This window comes from Mauremys reevesii, linkage group 10, assembly GCF_016161935.1.
Source record: "Mauremys reevesii isolate NIE-2019 linkage group 10, ASM1616193v1, whole genome shotgun sequence".
Classification (NCBI taxonomy): Eukaryota; Metazoa; Chordata; order Testudines; family Geoemydidae; genus Mauremys; species Mauremys reevesii.
In genome coordinates, this window is record NC_052632.1 from 22,789,053 (window position 1) to 22,804,018 (window position 14,966).

At 41.6% G+C, this 14,966-nt stretch overlaps 1 long non-coding RNA gene across 1 annotated transcript; it reads right to left on the bottom strand.

The window, feature by feature from the left end:
* Nucleotides 1-370: 370 nt before the first annotated feature.
* Nucleotides 371-13,691, bottom strand: LOC120372883. The gene is made up of 4 exons (XR_005585239.1): nucleotides 13,497-13,691; nucleotides 12,746-12,907; nucleotides 7,817-7,973; nucleotides 371-1,607 (listed from the first exon to the last, which is right to left on the bottom strand). It is a non-coding gene; the product is annotated as an uncharacterized LOC120372883 (long non-coding RNA).
* Nucleotides 13,692-14,966: the final 1,275 nt, after the last annotated feature.

Genomic DNA, 14,966 nt, shown 5'->3' on the forward strand with positions numbered 1-14,966 from the left:
CCTCCCACGTCTACGAATATGATTAGGATTTACAGACTATATGTGGCAGCAATACCAAGTGGTTATATAACAGCAGCTCAATAACACTGACATGGTATTAGCTTGGATTAAGCCTGTGCAGCTGTGCAAACTAGAGTTGCCTTGTCTAATTGACCCCACCCCATTGTTCAGGCAATTTTTATCCAAAATTTGAAATTAAATTAGCAAATGAAGTTTGAAGTGAAGTTAGAGCTCTTCCCCCAGCCCTAACCAGATACCAAGGTCACCACAACTTTTAACTCAACCAGTCCCAATTTCAGATGAGTTTCCTGAGAAATGAGCAATCTAAAATTTGTGTAGTTAAACATCTGAGCTTGCACAGAATGCAGGGAACAAGTTACAGGATTTGCCTACGAAAAAATTCTAGTTTAAGATTTCCCTGTGAAACAACTGATATCTAACAAAATATGTTCTGGCCTGACACAGGGAGGACTTTTTCCTGTTGTTTAATTAAGAGAGGAAGGTCTAGAAACTGAACAGCGATCACAAGGGAAAAAGAAGAACACACATGGGAAATATGGGGGGAACTTGCCAACAATGGGCAGGAAAGTAAAAGTGACAGTCATTTATAGATGGTGATACCACCTCTGGCCCCTCAGACTCTGCTCTTCTCCACGGGTGTTAGGCATTTCCTGTCCATCATTAGGAGCATGGCCCCTACAGAGATACACCATATGGGAGAAGACACGCCACCCCGGCCCTTAGTGCTGTGCTTTTGTGATTGAAAATCCCAAGTGGGGTGGGCTCCAGCCACTCTTCCTGCACTGCCTCTTCTTAGGGGCAGAAGGTGGTTTCACCTCTCCAGTATGGTCTGTGTGAAATTCCCAAACAAGATTACAACACTACTCAGGCTGTGGTAAAACAAGATCTATTTAGACAGAGAATGTCAAAATAAAAAACAAACAACAAAAATGGATTGTGTATCACACCTAGGAACGCTCTGTCAACCATACATCGCAGAAGCACAATGCAGTCTGGCTACAACCCCGTTCCAGCCACTATAGGGGTAGCGTAGAATCCAATTAGGCTGGTTCTATGCCCTCTGGACTGCCAATATTCCCAGCTGGGGAGATGTAGCCAGAGTCCACTCCCCTTTACATTGCCAGAGTGAGTGCTAAGATATGGTGTTGAATGGAAACCAAGGAGAAGATATTTGCCAGATTTGGGACACTGGCATTTTCCTTTGTACATATGAAGAAATGTATTTACCTACTAAACTCTTTCGTTATTATTTGCATTTCAAGCTCTAAGTAGTATTGGGACCCCAATGTTAGGCACTGAATAGAAGATGGTCTCTGCCCCCAAAAGCTTACAGTCTAAAGACACAGACAAAACTGATGTAGATGAACAACAAAAAAGAATTGTCCAAATTTCCATAATTAACAATGACTTTTCATTTTTCAAACCCTCACCAGGTTTGTTAAAACTATTAACAAAACTGTTAACTGTCTTCATGATAAAAAACCAGCAAAACTCATAATATGAATCAGACATTGGATTTAACAACATCAAAGAAGTTAGATATGACTCTTGCTGTTTACGCTGAAGTAGTTTAAGCATGACTTGTCCTGTAAGGAAGACAAGAAAATAATGTGTCAAATAAATAAATCCAGGAACATTGTGTATAGAAATATAGGCAGGGAGGGAAAGGGCAGGAAATGATGATTCATAACATGTTCCAGTAAAGAGTTTAATATCTTCATAGTAATTTGTTTTCCCCTCTGTCATAATGTAATTTGAAGTAATACCTTTTCAATAATTTTTGATAATCAGAAAGGGCAGTAGGCAGTCTGGAGTCATTGTCCTTAGATACAAATCAGGAAAGTGTGTGAAAATATAAAAAAATCTCATTCAGTTGTAGGAGGGTTGCTTGTATTAATGCCAGCCGGCATAGTGGCTTAGAAGAGAGCAGAATGGATATTGCTCAATGTACTATTCTGAAAAACATTCAACATGTGTATATAGTACATTGGCATTAGAGGGTTCTACTAAATTATAATCTTGATTTCCCAAAAATAAACACAATCCTAATGTCTCCTATCAACTTGCAGTCCTCATTCCAGCAACATTCCCGTTGACTTCACTGGACTTTCACTGGCTCTGAGACTGGTTCCAGCATCTTTTAAAGGAGGCAAGTTTAATTTGAAATGAGAGTATGGAGTAATTTGCTTTAAAAAAAAAAAAGCACAGTTTTGTTGGTTGTGAAATGCCAGGAAAGTTGAAAAATTAATAGCAAGGCTATAAAAGAGAATTGGAAATGAAGGAAGCTTATTGCTTCAGAAACAGCCCTTTTCCTGTTACCTTGCGATGGCTGTATGTGTGTGTTTTGGCACGAACAGTAGTTTTGTTTTGTTTTTTAAAAAGTAAGGATTTTCCCATCCTTTCAAACTTAGATTGTCTGTCTGAATGTATATGCTGAATATGTGGAGCATAAACATTCTAAACAGTCTTTTTTGTTTTCAGCGTTGTTGTAGCCATGTTGGTCCCAGTATGTTAGAGAGACAAGGTGGGTAAGGTAATATCTTTTATTGGACCAATTTCTGTTTGTTGGAGACAAGCTTTCACATTACATAGAGCTCTTCTTCAGGTCTCGGGAAGGTACTCCTAGCCACACAATTAAACACAAGGTGGAACAGATTGTTTAGCATAAGTTAACACTTATTCTAAGTGACCGTTCAAGATGAAGTGGCCCATTAATACCTCTGCAGTCACAGGACAAAAAGGGGGATTAGTGGGTTACAGATTGTTGTAATAAATCATAATCATAAATCCAGTGTCTAGATTAAGACCATGATTTTTACTGTCTAGCAAAGATATGAATTAAACTACTTATGCTAAACAATCTGTTCCACCTTGTATTTAGCTGTGACACTCTTAGTACCTTTCCCAGATCTGAAGAAGAGCTCTGTGTAGTGTGAAAGCTTGTCTCTCTCACCAACAGAAGTTGGTCCAATAAAAAAGATTACCTCACCCATCTGGTCTGTTTTATTTTGTATAAATCAATTGCTTTTGCTATCACATGGAGATGCATCACCAATAGGACAATATACAAAGCCAAATGTAGTCTTTCCAGACAGAATAATAACACAAATATTAATACTTTACACTTCTCTGTAGCATCTTGTTACTCCCTTTCAAATGGCAAGACCCTGAAACCCTTTTCCATGCATGTCTTCCAGACCACCCACTTTTTCTCTCATGGCCTCCCATCCTGGAAACTTTTTGCCATTATCCCAGAATCCTTTCAGTAAAAGAAAATCAAAGCATTTCACATCTGGCTTGCTCCTTCCAGCATGCGGGGAATTCTTTCGGATCCTTTTACTTCAACTCTTATGGGCCCATCCTTTTCATTTATTGCTGGCATCCATTTCTTTTCTCCATTGTCACTGTACAGTTCTTTATGTCTTCAGTGCAGAAATCTTGAACTAATTTGGTGTCCTCATCTTTAGAACTGGAGCTGGTTGGGAATTTTCCATTGGAATGTTTTTCCATCAGAAAAACCAGTTTCCTCAAAAATCACGAGGGAAAAAAAATCTCAGTTTTGTCAGAAGTCTTCAATTTTCCAAAGGCAAAAATCAAAATGAAATATTTCAAGTCCATTTGACCTAAATCAGAATATGTCATTTTAGTGAACTGAACCACAAACTTTAGTTTTGAATCAGTTCAGTAAAACATTAAACTGGATTTCCATACGAGTGAACTGCCTTATGGAAGTTGTAGTCCTCCAATGAGCTCAGCCCATAGATGACAATAAGAGTCTGAACTACATTTCCCATAATCCATTATGCAGAGCTTGGCCAGAGGTAAATCTGCATTGCATCATGGATGTCACATGAGTGGCTGCATCATGGGAGCTGTGGTCTGGCCAGAGAGCTTGTCTCATAAGTGAGAATGGGAGTATCAGGCCCCCAGAACTACAAGTCCCATGAGGCAATAGTTTTGGCAATGCCAAAATGTTTCATAAAATGTCCAGATAAAGCCTTCCAATATTTCTTAACTGAATTTTTTCAGAATTTCCATTATACAAAACAACATTGAAATTTCAACTTTTCCCCCCGATTGGGAACAAAAACAAATGTTGAAATGTCAGAATTTCCACTAGGTGGATATTCCTAATTTTCCTCAGCTATATTTAAAACTAATCACAGTTCTAACATGGGCTTCCTACCACAGCTCACACTCAGCTGTCATGTCCAGATGCCTACTCTTTTTTGCCTCTCTTCCAGCTTGTTGTTTCTAACTCTCTGCTTGGCTCACCTCCCTTCTCTAGTCCTCCTCCTCCTCCAAATTTGGCTGCCTAAGGTGCCACAAAAATTAACTGAATATATCTTTTATCTTCAGTGCTAGGACCATCCCCACTTTCAGAGGGCTCATAATGCTTAGCATTGAGATCCACTGGTAACTCCTAGTGGAGTGGAATACCACAACCACCCCAAGTCCAAATGGCCTGATGTCTGTCCTCCAAAACTGCTAAAAGCCTTAGAGTAGAATTAAATGCAAGTATCAGTTATGCTTCTTACTCAAAGGAATAAGTTTCCTCTGCTTTGGAAAACAGTGCCTAAAAATTATGTATGTGTTGGGAGCAGGGGCTGGCTGCATTTTAACTACCGGTAATTAAATTATTGTAGATTAATTTTTTATTTAACTTTCTGATTAAAAGAAAAATCTGGAGGGTTAATAAAGGTCCATTGTAGATCTAAGGGAATTCAATAAACTTTTGAAACTAAAATGTTCAGAATGAGTTGTTCAAGATCTATTTTTGCTCATTAGAACAGCAGATTTCCTATGCATTCTAGATCTTGCTGATGAAAATATTCACTATTGTTGTTGTTGCCTCTTTGGCCCAAATAGTTTGCCAAAATGTAGGGCCTCAAGGTTTTTCCCACTAGGCTGAGCAAATGATGATACAAGTTAGGTATATTCATTGTGTAATCTTGATTATTTTAAAAAATATATATATACACAGAGTTCATTTTTTCTGTTGTGTTCATGAAAACAGCCAGTTGTTTTCTTGGTCATAAATTCCCAAATATGCCTCTCCAATGTGTTCTGTGCCCAAGAAACTCTGTCTCTGCTTCCTCTCAGGGTTATACTCACAGCTCCTTCTTCTAGCTTTCTGCATCCAACTCACACTGCTTACAGCTGTATCCAAGCTCCTGCAGTTTGCAACCAGGGACACCTTTGTTAATTTACCTGGGTTAGCTCTGGCCTGCCATGTAGCCTGTTGCCAAGGGTTGTAGCAACCACTGTCCACAGCTGTTTTAACTAAATGAAAAGGCTTAATTTCCTCCCTCTCTTCGACCAGAAAAGAATGACTGATACCTTGCTAAAGCCAATGGAAGTATGTGATGGTCTTTAGATCTATTACCCGCTTGGTGGCAGCCATTACCAACTTTCAGTATAACATTATTATTACAGTCATATTACAGTAGGCCTTAGAGACCACTACCAAATCAGGGCTCTGTTGTGCTGGGCACATACAGGACAGTCTCTGTCCCAATGAGCTTACAGTCTAGAAGAGATACAACGCCACTTCCTGTAACACATAGGTATCCTTTGGAGGTGCCTACCCAAAACAAAGACGCTGCTTATTTTGCAAGATATGACGAGAACACAGCAAAAGGTGCAGGCTAGCTACCACAACTTCTGACCAGACCTAGACTCCAAAATGAATTTTGATGGTGAAAAAAGGGAGACAGATGTTTAAGTGTATGAAGAACACTGCAAGGGCAAAATTGGAAACACCTTTCCTTGGACTGCTGATGTTGATTACTGGATGGAAATTATGGATTCCTCCCTAAGCATTACACATATTGTCATCCTCCTTTTCCTAGTTTCCATGTCAATGACACTATTAACATGTGTTTGTGTCTTCCTTTGGTTACACATATCTTCTTGTAATTTACAGTTTGCATGATGAGGCATAAGAGAAAGACATGAATGATAAATAAAAAGAGCAATCTCCAGGCACAGACACACCTCTGAGCTCAAATGCTTTTAAGAGCTGAGTTGTATAACTCTTCTGGGGGTTTTAATCTGTTTTTAGTACATGTTCCCTGGCTCCCAACCATAAACATCCCTGGCTCCCTGCCATAAACATCTGACGGATTTAGGTTTAAACAGACTTTTCAGATTAGGGGAATATTTTGAGTATAAACACCTAATTTTAAGAGATAATGACAGTGTTGTTTGTGTCAGTGCTGAGGTGACAACTAGTGAGGAATAATTGAATCTTGCCTCAATGTTTTACAAGATCCTACTGTCAGATGAAGATGGCATTGAAGAAGCCAAGGACATTCCAAAGCCCAATTCCCTTCTCCCTTGAAAACTAACTGTATGCACCAAAGCTGGCGACAAAGGCTTAGCCTGGGGTAAAACCTGAGCCCTGTGCCTGTTTTTAAACTGTCTGTATGCCTGTGGCCTCTCTTTTCTTGTGCACCAAGGGTCTGACCTCACAGTTCATCGAGGTCAATGGAAATCTTTTCATTGATTTCAATGGACATTGGATCAGGCCACAAGTGAACTCCCTCTCCTGTAATATCCTTGAACCTTGCTGGTTTTTTTTCTAGCTGGCATCCCTGATCCCACCTCCAGTGTTATCTGAACCTTCTGTTTTGAATAGAAACATGCAAAATAAGATCTCCCTGTGCCTATGTAAGGAGTGCAGAGTGAGGTCTAGTACAGGCATGCAAGGAGGAAAGACTGTTGCTTGTCCTGACTGTATAATGGAACATTCTGAAACTTTTTATCCTTCATCCTGTGGGCTTTCACCAGCGTAGTTCCTGTCCTGAGCAGATTTCTTATCTTGTTTATTCACTTTGGGACTCCAGTGATCTGGAGCAGTTGTGTAACTGGAGAAATCAGTCCTGCCTGTAATTCAAAACCACCTTTCCAAAGTGCATAATCTTCTTAGGACAAGAGTTTAAATCTCACAAAGCCAGCAGAGACTTTTCTTACTTTAGGCCTTAAAGACTAACAGATTTATTTGGGCATACGCTTTTGTGGGTAAAAACCTCACTTAGCTTATGCCCAAATAAATCTGTTAGTCTTTAAGGTGCTACCGGACTCCTTATTGTTTTTGTGGATACAGACTAACATGGCTCCCCCCTGATACTTGACTCTCTGGGGAAGGATTCTTAGGTGATTGAGGGTGTTGTGAGCCATGAGAAAATTTAATGAGCCACAGAAATTTGAAGTGGGGATTCCAGGTCAAAATTTTCAGTGGGGAACTACAATCTGCCTTCACTGCACGTAATTATTTATTAAGGGAACTAATTCAGTGTACTACTGAGGCTATCAAACTGTACAATAAAGCTGCTTGTACGCACAATACAGTCTAAGGACCAGGACAGCTGCTTGTGCATAGAAGATCTACTGTTAAACTGATGGGGCTTAGAATTGACAATGACTAATTTATTATACTAAGATTTTAATTGTCTCAAGTTTGGAATTGGTCAGCATCCCATAAACAACTGAAGATTTGAGGGAACAGAAATGGTCTCACCCCTACAACTCAAGATATTTTCCACTTTAAACACCCATTTCCTAACTTCACTGCATGAAAAATGCTGGGTTTCCAAAATGCATATTTATAATGAATGATTATTTGTTACTGTAGAACTCACAATCCTTTCAAGAATTTTCCTAATTTCTTTAAAGCCTAAAAAAAACCATTTAAACAAGTACATAAACAGATAAATGGCCTCTCTCATTGGCTGATCTAAGTTAATGACAGCTCGTCTTCACGATAATGAGCGTAATTTTGCACTTCGTGTACCTTTTATGTTTGTCAATGAAACTTGGTCTGGCAGAACTGTCTTATTTTGCTTGAAGATATGTTGTGTCTGCCCTCTGCTGGCAAAACTACATATTGCAGTAGCACTGGCGCTTCCAAGTTTGGTTTTCATGGAGCTCTATTTCTAAATGCTTTCAAGCTTCAAAAACAGGAAATGTTCATTACTTTCCAGTGTGAACCACAGAGCTCATTTTCTATTTTCAGTAACTGCTAAGAATATGAGCAACTTTCTCCAATCCTCATTAATCCACTAGACTACACAATTCTTGTTTATTATAAACAGTAAAGAAATGTATGGTACGGTGATTAAATTAGCTACAAGGAGCCATTGTTTCCTGAATGAAAAATATTTTTAGAAGGAAATATAATTTTTAATAGGGCTACAGAGTTCCAAGTGTCTTCCTTATTCATAATATTATTTCTTTGTATTTCTGTAGCGCTAGGAGCCCTAACATGGGCCAAGACCCCATTGTGTTAGGTGCATAAACAGAATAAAAAGATGGTCCCTATAGATATGAAAAATGTCAAGAACTTTAAACTTAGTTTCCTGTGTTTTGTTCAAACAGGAAAGCTGTTGAATTTTCCTACATTTTCAGAATGCATTTCTGCATAGGTGGAGCACACCTTTAAATGATTTTTGCATGTGAAGTTAGAGGGCCAGGTCTTGGTCTAAATGAAGCATATGACTAAACTCATCCACTTCAGTGGGTCCTGGATTTGGCCCAGAGGGTGAGGGTTAAGATAAGGGGAGCTATGGGTAGAGGCAGGGGAGTTCCCTTTCCATCCCTAGCTTGGGGGAGCAGCGCTTCCTTCCCCACAGCTCCCCCTCGACTATGGGGAGTGTACCTACTCCTGTTCCAATCTACTTTAACCACTGCCAGAGGGGTTAAGGACTGTAAAAGAATAAAGTTGGGAGACAGAATGGCTCAGGTAATCAGACTAGGAAATTTTTGCCTCAAGCTCAGGCCTTTTCTACATTAGAAAGGGTTTGTTGCTACAGCTATACTGGCAACTCTTCCCCCTTCCCCTCCCCCAAAGAGGCAGTTTATACCAGCTTAAATCAGTTCCCTAAGCAGAGTAAGCTCTATTGGCCAAAGGACTTCTTTGATGGTAAAGCTGCGTCTACATTAGGCTTTTGCTGGCATAGCTATGTTGGTCAGGGATTGGGGAAGAGGAGGAAAAAACTCACATCCCCAACCAATATTGCTATGCCGGCAAAACTTTTATGTGTAGACCAGGTGTCATATATAGCTCAGGTCAGTTGTTCCCATGTGCTGCCTGTTTGGTGGTCTGTGAAGTGGGCTAATGGTATTGCTTGCTAGGGAAGGCAACCTCCCTCCCCTGTGGTTGGAATTAATACTAATTAGCACCCTATTTGCAGTCTGAGCAGAAAGATCAAGGTATGAATGAGCCGGGGGGGCTCTCACGCCTAGATGTGACCCTTTAAGGATGTGGCTGAAGTGATGACTTCATTGCAGAGTTAGCCTGAGTGATCTGGCTCCCAGGTTAGCCTAGCTCAGGTGAGAACATCATTGCAAGGCCATATCAGCATTACTGTGCCCTCACTGTGTATGTCTATACTGCAGCTTGGAGGTGTGATTCCCGGCCCATGTACACAGATTCACACTAACTCTGCTCAAGCTAGCACTCTAAATATAGTAGTGTGGATGTGATGTAGCCTCACCCACAAAATGGGTGGGTTCCAGTCTGAGTTAAAGCAAAGCCCAGGCTCAGGCTCCAATCCCTAGCCAGGTAAACTACCTTGGGTGTAAAATACCTTCAAATCTGGGGAAAAGGTTTGTGTGTGTGGATGGCAGGGGGGTTGGGCTAAAACAAGGGAAAGAGCCCTAGTTAATTCTACAGTAAAGACAATGGCAAGGTAGTGTCAGGAAACTGCATTGTCACTGCCCATAGTGTTCCAGTTCTGTGGAGATAGGGCCTTTATCGCCTGGCCTTTCAAGTTGGCACCTTCCATAGCACTATCTTCATCTTAATATTAAATAAATCAAGTTTGGCTTCTTGGTATTGCCAGAGCAATACCCCAGATGCCGCAGGATGGTCATTTCTGTAGAAATAAGATTGGGAATGCTCCTTTTCTAATCTGGTTTGAGTTACTACTTGACTTGCAAAAAAACCAGGAGTACTTGTGGCACCTTAAAGACTAACAAATTTATTTAAGCATGAGCTTTCGTGAGCTACAGCTCACTTCTGCATCCGAAGAAGTGAGCTGTAGCTCACGAAAGCTCATGCTTAAATAAATTTGTTAGTCTTTAAGGTGCCACAAGTACTCCTGGTTTTTTGGCGGATACAGACTAACACGGCTGCTACTCTGATACTTGACTTGCGTTAGCCATTCCATAGGTGGTGTGTACACTGAGGGGAGTTAACACTGGGTGGAATATGGGGGTAATAGAAGGTGGATCAGAATGGAGAGGGAAAAAATAAACAAAAACACACAACCCACAACCTTCTTCTGTTCCCACTACAACTTCCCAGGTCCCCTGCACTCGGATCCTATGCATCACTCTTAGTTCTTTATAGCCACTTCCTCTATGCTCCCTGTAAGGGAGGTGGACTCACCCCTGCGGCACCTCCTGCTGGTCATCTCAGCAAATTAGCTCTTCCAGTATCCTGGAACACCCCCTGCAGGCTGGTGATCCGCCTTACCGCTGGCCCCCACATCCCTCCAGACCCTGTGCCCTGTTATCTGGGGCACTACTCCCTGGCAGTAACCCCTCAGTCTTAGGGCCTCCCCTCCCCAGGGAACCCCCACCCACTATCCGCACCTCACTATACAGCTACTGCCAGTCATTGTCTGCCTCCCAATCAGCCCAGCCTAAAGCTCCCAGCCCCAGCCCTCTCCAAGGGCTAGCTTTTAACCCTTTCAGGCCAGGAGCGGGTGACCATCCCGCTACACACTTTGCTACACTCCCCTTATTCTATGTCCCCTCTATACTCCGGGGGCTCCTGCCCCAACAATGTGTGTCTTTCCCCCCTCTCTATTTCTCTTTCTAGTGACTACTCCAAAGCTCCCGATTCTGCGAAGCCCACTCCAGCCCCTGCCTGGTTTCTGCCTTTCCACCTTGTTTCCTAGTGCCCACTCCATGCATCCAGCCTCTGGCTCCAGCTGGCAGCCAGAGTCAGGTGGTCAGTTTATATTTCTAACAAATTGCTCTTTGCACATAGTATTAAGAGCAGAGGCTGGGCTTGTGCTAACACACTTTGCAATGTGTAACTGACTCAGGGGGAGCTGGAACAATTTGGATAGTTGGGGGTGGGGGGAAGGGGGCTGAGAGCCATTGAACTAAACTGTAACCCCTGTATATGATGGAAACCATTTCAAGCCCAGGGGTGAGGCACTCCTAGTGCCAGCACCTATGAACTGACTTCTCTTATGAACTCTGGGTGGTACATTTCAAGGAACCAGGCAGCTTATTCTCCTGGCTGCCACAAAGCAGAGGCCTGGATTGTGGCATAGAGCCATGTCCCACATTGGAGATGTGCAGAGGCACATCACTTCAGGAGACCTGGGGGCCACAATACCTCCCAAAGATTCAGGGACCTTAAGAGAGGGTGCAGCCTCCACATCCCCTCTGGCTTGCCAGCTCTCCTGGATGAGGTGAAGGAAAGTGGGGCTATAGCCTTTCTCCTACCTCTCCTTGCTTCTCCGCCCATAGCTGCACTTCACTAGCATTTACAGGCATGTTCATTAACTTGAGGTAATTGTTAATCAATTACCTCAAGTTACAACACAGCCAAAAGCTGTAATCTAAACAGAATCCAAGTGTTTATCATTTGGACATAACCGGTGCCTTATTCCAACTGCTCTCCTTCACAATCCGATCAAGCTACAAGCAACAAATCTGGCCTATCTTCTTTAGAAGACGAGTAGTTTAGATTGGTAGGTCTTAATTTGACTGTGAGAGCTTCGGTCCAGGAGAATGTGTAAGGTTTTCCCTCAGCTGCTGGAGCAGCGTGCATTTATTCAGATATGGAATTTCTATAACTCTTCAATCAGTCACATAGGAAAGGCTGCCATTTTAAATCAAAACCCTAAGGGTGGACAAAATCATAGCATAGGGAAACACAAGCTTTATTGCAATGGATATTGACTATAACTCATTAAGATGTTAAGATATTGACATTCCACTTGAGGAGAGAAATGTCTGATAGTGACTGTGCATAACTGTGTTAAACACATTATAATGAGTTACAAACAATGTCTGTGGTCTAACAATGTGATTAAAGCAGTATCCTTTGATGTATGTCACTGACTTGATTAAACACCATGCCAAGATTGAACCTTCATGTATTGTCGGGGAGCATCAGGTAACCTGAGTAAATCACTAATCTCATCCCTGCATCACTGGGGATATTCACAATAAATTCACTCTGAGAACAGGCTCATTCTGGGCTAGGGGTTTGGTGGTTCTGACCACAGGGAGTTAAGTTAATTATTTCTGATTAAATCACTGTGCTTGTTGAATGTTTGGAAAAATTCTTACCGCCATGTTCCCGAGTATGATACCAAAAATCAAACACAGGAAAAGACATTAGAGATGTAAAAGCTTCTATTAAATTGTAGTTTTTCCAGGTGGACAGAAAAACTACTCTACAGAATTCCATTTCAGAGTTCTTACCACCTTAATCTTGTGAGCTAAGTGAAGTCAGAACTGGGCAGTACTTGAAGAGAGACTTCCAAGAAAATTTATTGAGTTTGCATCCCTCCTGGAGGCAGTAGCAAGCCAGTGCCCTGCTATGGTCATTATACGTCCCTGCAGCACTGGAGGTGCCCTCTTTGAATGAGACCAAACACAGAAATGTTGACTGTTTTTGATCATTGCAATTCACTGTGGCATTTTCCCTCAATATTGTATGTGTTAGATTTCCTGGTTGCTTCAGGAATCTTACCTGATTCCTTTTCATCTGGGAGAGCATCTCTGAGCTGACTCTGAGATCTGCTGGTGGTTCCAACTCAGTCAAACACAAAACACACTGGGAGCTTCCCTTCAGGGCACCTTGTGGCTGGGATGCATCACAGCTGTGGGGTGGAACCATGATATCCATAGACCCCTTTGTAGGCAGTAAAAATACAAAGGAATGTAGTGGGGTGAAGAAAGGAGGATCAGAGTAGCAATGTTCCTCTCCCTGGCTTGTGTAAGCAGCTCTCCCCCTCCTCCTTGCTCTCCTCTTTTTCAATCTACTGTAACTACTGCTCACTGGGAAGGTTTTGCGAAGCTTTGTTTAGAGTATTTCCTTTTATTCATGGTGATAAAAGTAGTCATTCCCCCCTAGAGCGCTATAATAATTTAACAAAGCAAATGCCTTCCAGCTCCCCTTGCTTAAATTTAATTTGCATGTGCGCAATGTTCAAGCTGTGAGCTCATCTAGGATTCTGTGACATGCTGAATCTCCCTCCTCGCCCAGAAGGATGAATTTGTTTTAGAAATATGAAATCCACCAGCTTCCCCACCCCTCTGCCAAATTTATCAGGGTCCAGGGGGTATTTTAGGACCCACTTCTGTGTGCCTTAAAATCTACTCAAGATACAAAACCCTCCCTGGAGGACTGGACCCTATTTGGGAAATGAATTTGTAGAGGAGGGAATTAAAGCATAAAGCCCAGTAAGATTTCAAGAAAATCCACAAAATGAGATTCTCACCTGCATCCAGACTTCCCAAAGGGTCAACTCTCATGCTGTGATTTGGGTTCAAACCCAGAAAATATCTGTTGCATAAACTTGCTGACAGTATCACCGCCTTCTGTCAGCTGGGGGATACTAGAGTTAACAGTAACCTGAAGTAGCTCTCTGGTCTAGTAGACACTGGTCTTGTGGAGGGGGTGAACTCAAACTACATTGGACATACCACTCTCTGAATATTGAGAGTATCTCTGAATGGCTCACACCAGCCACCTTCCCAGCTGGGGGAGTTTGCTGTTTGATCCATGATGATTAGCCACACTGTCGTCAGGAGTTCCCTATCTGGGCTCAGAGGTATTTAGAGGTCTAACTCCCATTGAAAGACAGGTAAATACCTTTGTGGAGCTAGGCTCTGGTCACTACTCAAGAAATCCCCTCAAAGGAGTGTCCACATTTGGAGAAGCAATTAACTTAGACACCCTCTCGCTGTGGAGCTCGTGGGGAGAGGATACTGGGAGTAACGATCTCCCTCAGCCTCATTGCACATTGTTATGTCTATAAGGAAGACAAAAAAGAAGAGAATAATTACCACACTGTAAAAAAATAAATTCACAGCAACCAGAACATCAAAGATGCCACCTAATTTGGACAAATAAGGTTTCCTATAGGAAGCACTGTAAGCATTGTTGGTACTAATATGAAACAGTAAGAAACAGCATAATTTTTAAACATATTTTACAGTTTACAAATTATGGGGCCAATCCCAGAGTGCAGAAGCAATAAAAATCCTGTTGACTTTAGAGAGAGTTTTGTCTTCATGGCATGGAAGAGGATTCCCCAGCATGAGAACCACTGGTATAAATCAAAGCTGTTGGCTGTGTCTACAGAATGTTAGAGAAGACTTTCCTTTTTTATTGCATTCAAGTATGCATTCTAGATGTTGGATTGATCACATAAGTTCTCATATACAATGTTCAGTGTGTGTTAAAACAAAAACTAACAGCATTAATCCAGTAAAGGTACGTGGCAGAAAAATCAGGAGTGGATAAAAACCTGATTATAAACCTGACATTATAAAGGCTCAAAGCTGTTTCATTAATATTAGCTTCACTGCAGTCAGTAACATGAAAGGCATGTCAAGGCCTATTTTGACCTCCAGCTGGCAGTCACACATTCATGCTGGTGACAGAACGGGATGTCCCTGATCTGTTGCCATCAAGATGACAGGACTGGAGTTGAGTGTCAGCACTGCACCCCTACATGTCTTGCAGAAAGGATTAGTTGCTTGATGAGCTGTTTCACATGTTGAAGTAAATTTGAATCTAGTAAGTGTCCTGAAATAAAGATGATTAGATTTAAAGGGATAACTACATGCAATTGCTAAGTCTAATTGTGAGAGCAGCACAAGATGTTGAGATGTCAGATACTCTCCAGCAGAAAAAGGAGTTCAACTCAAACTATATCAGCAAATTGAGGCTATTTATATGGGGT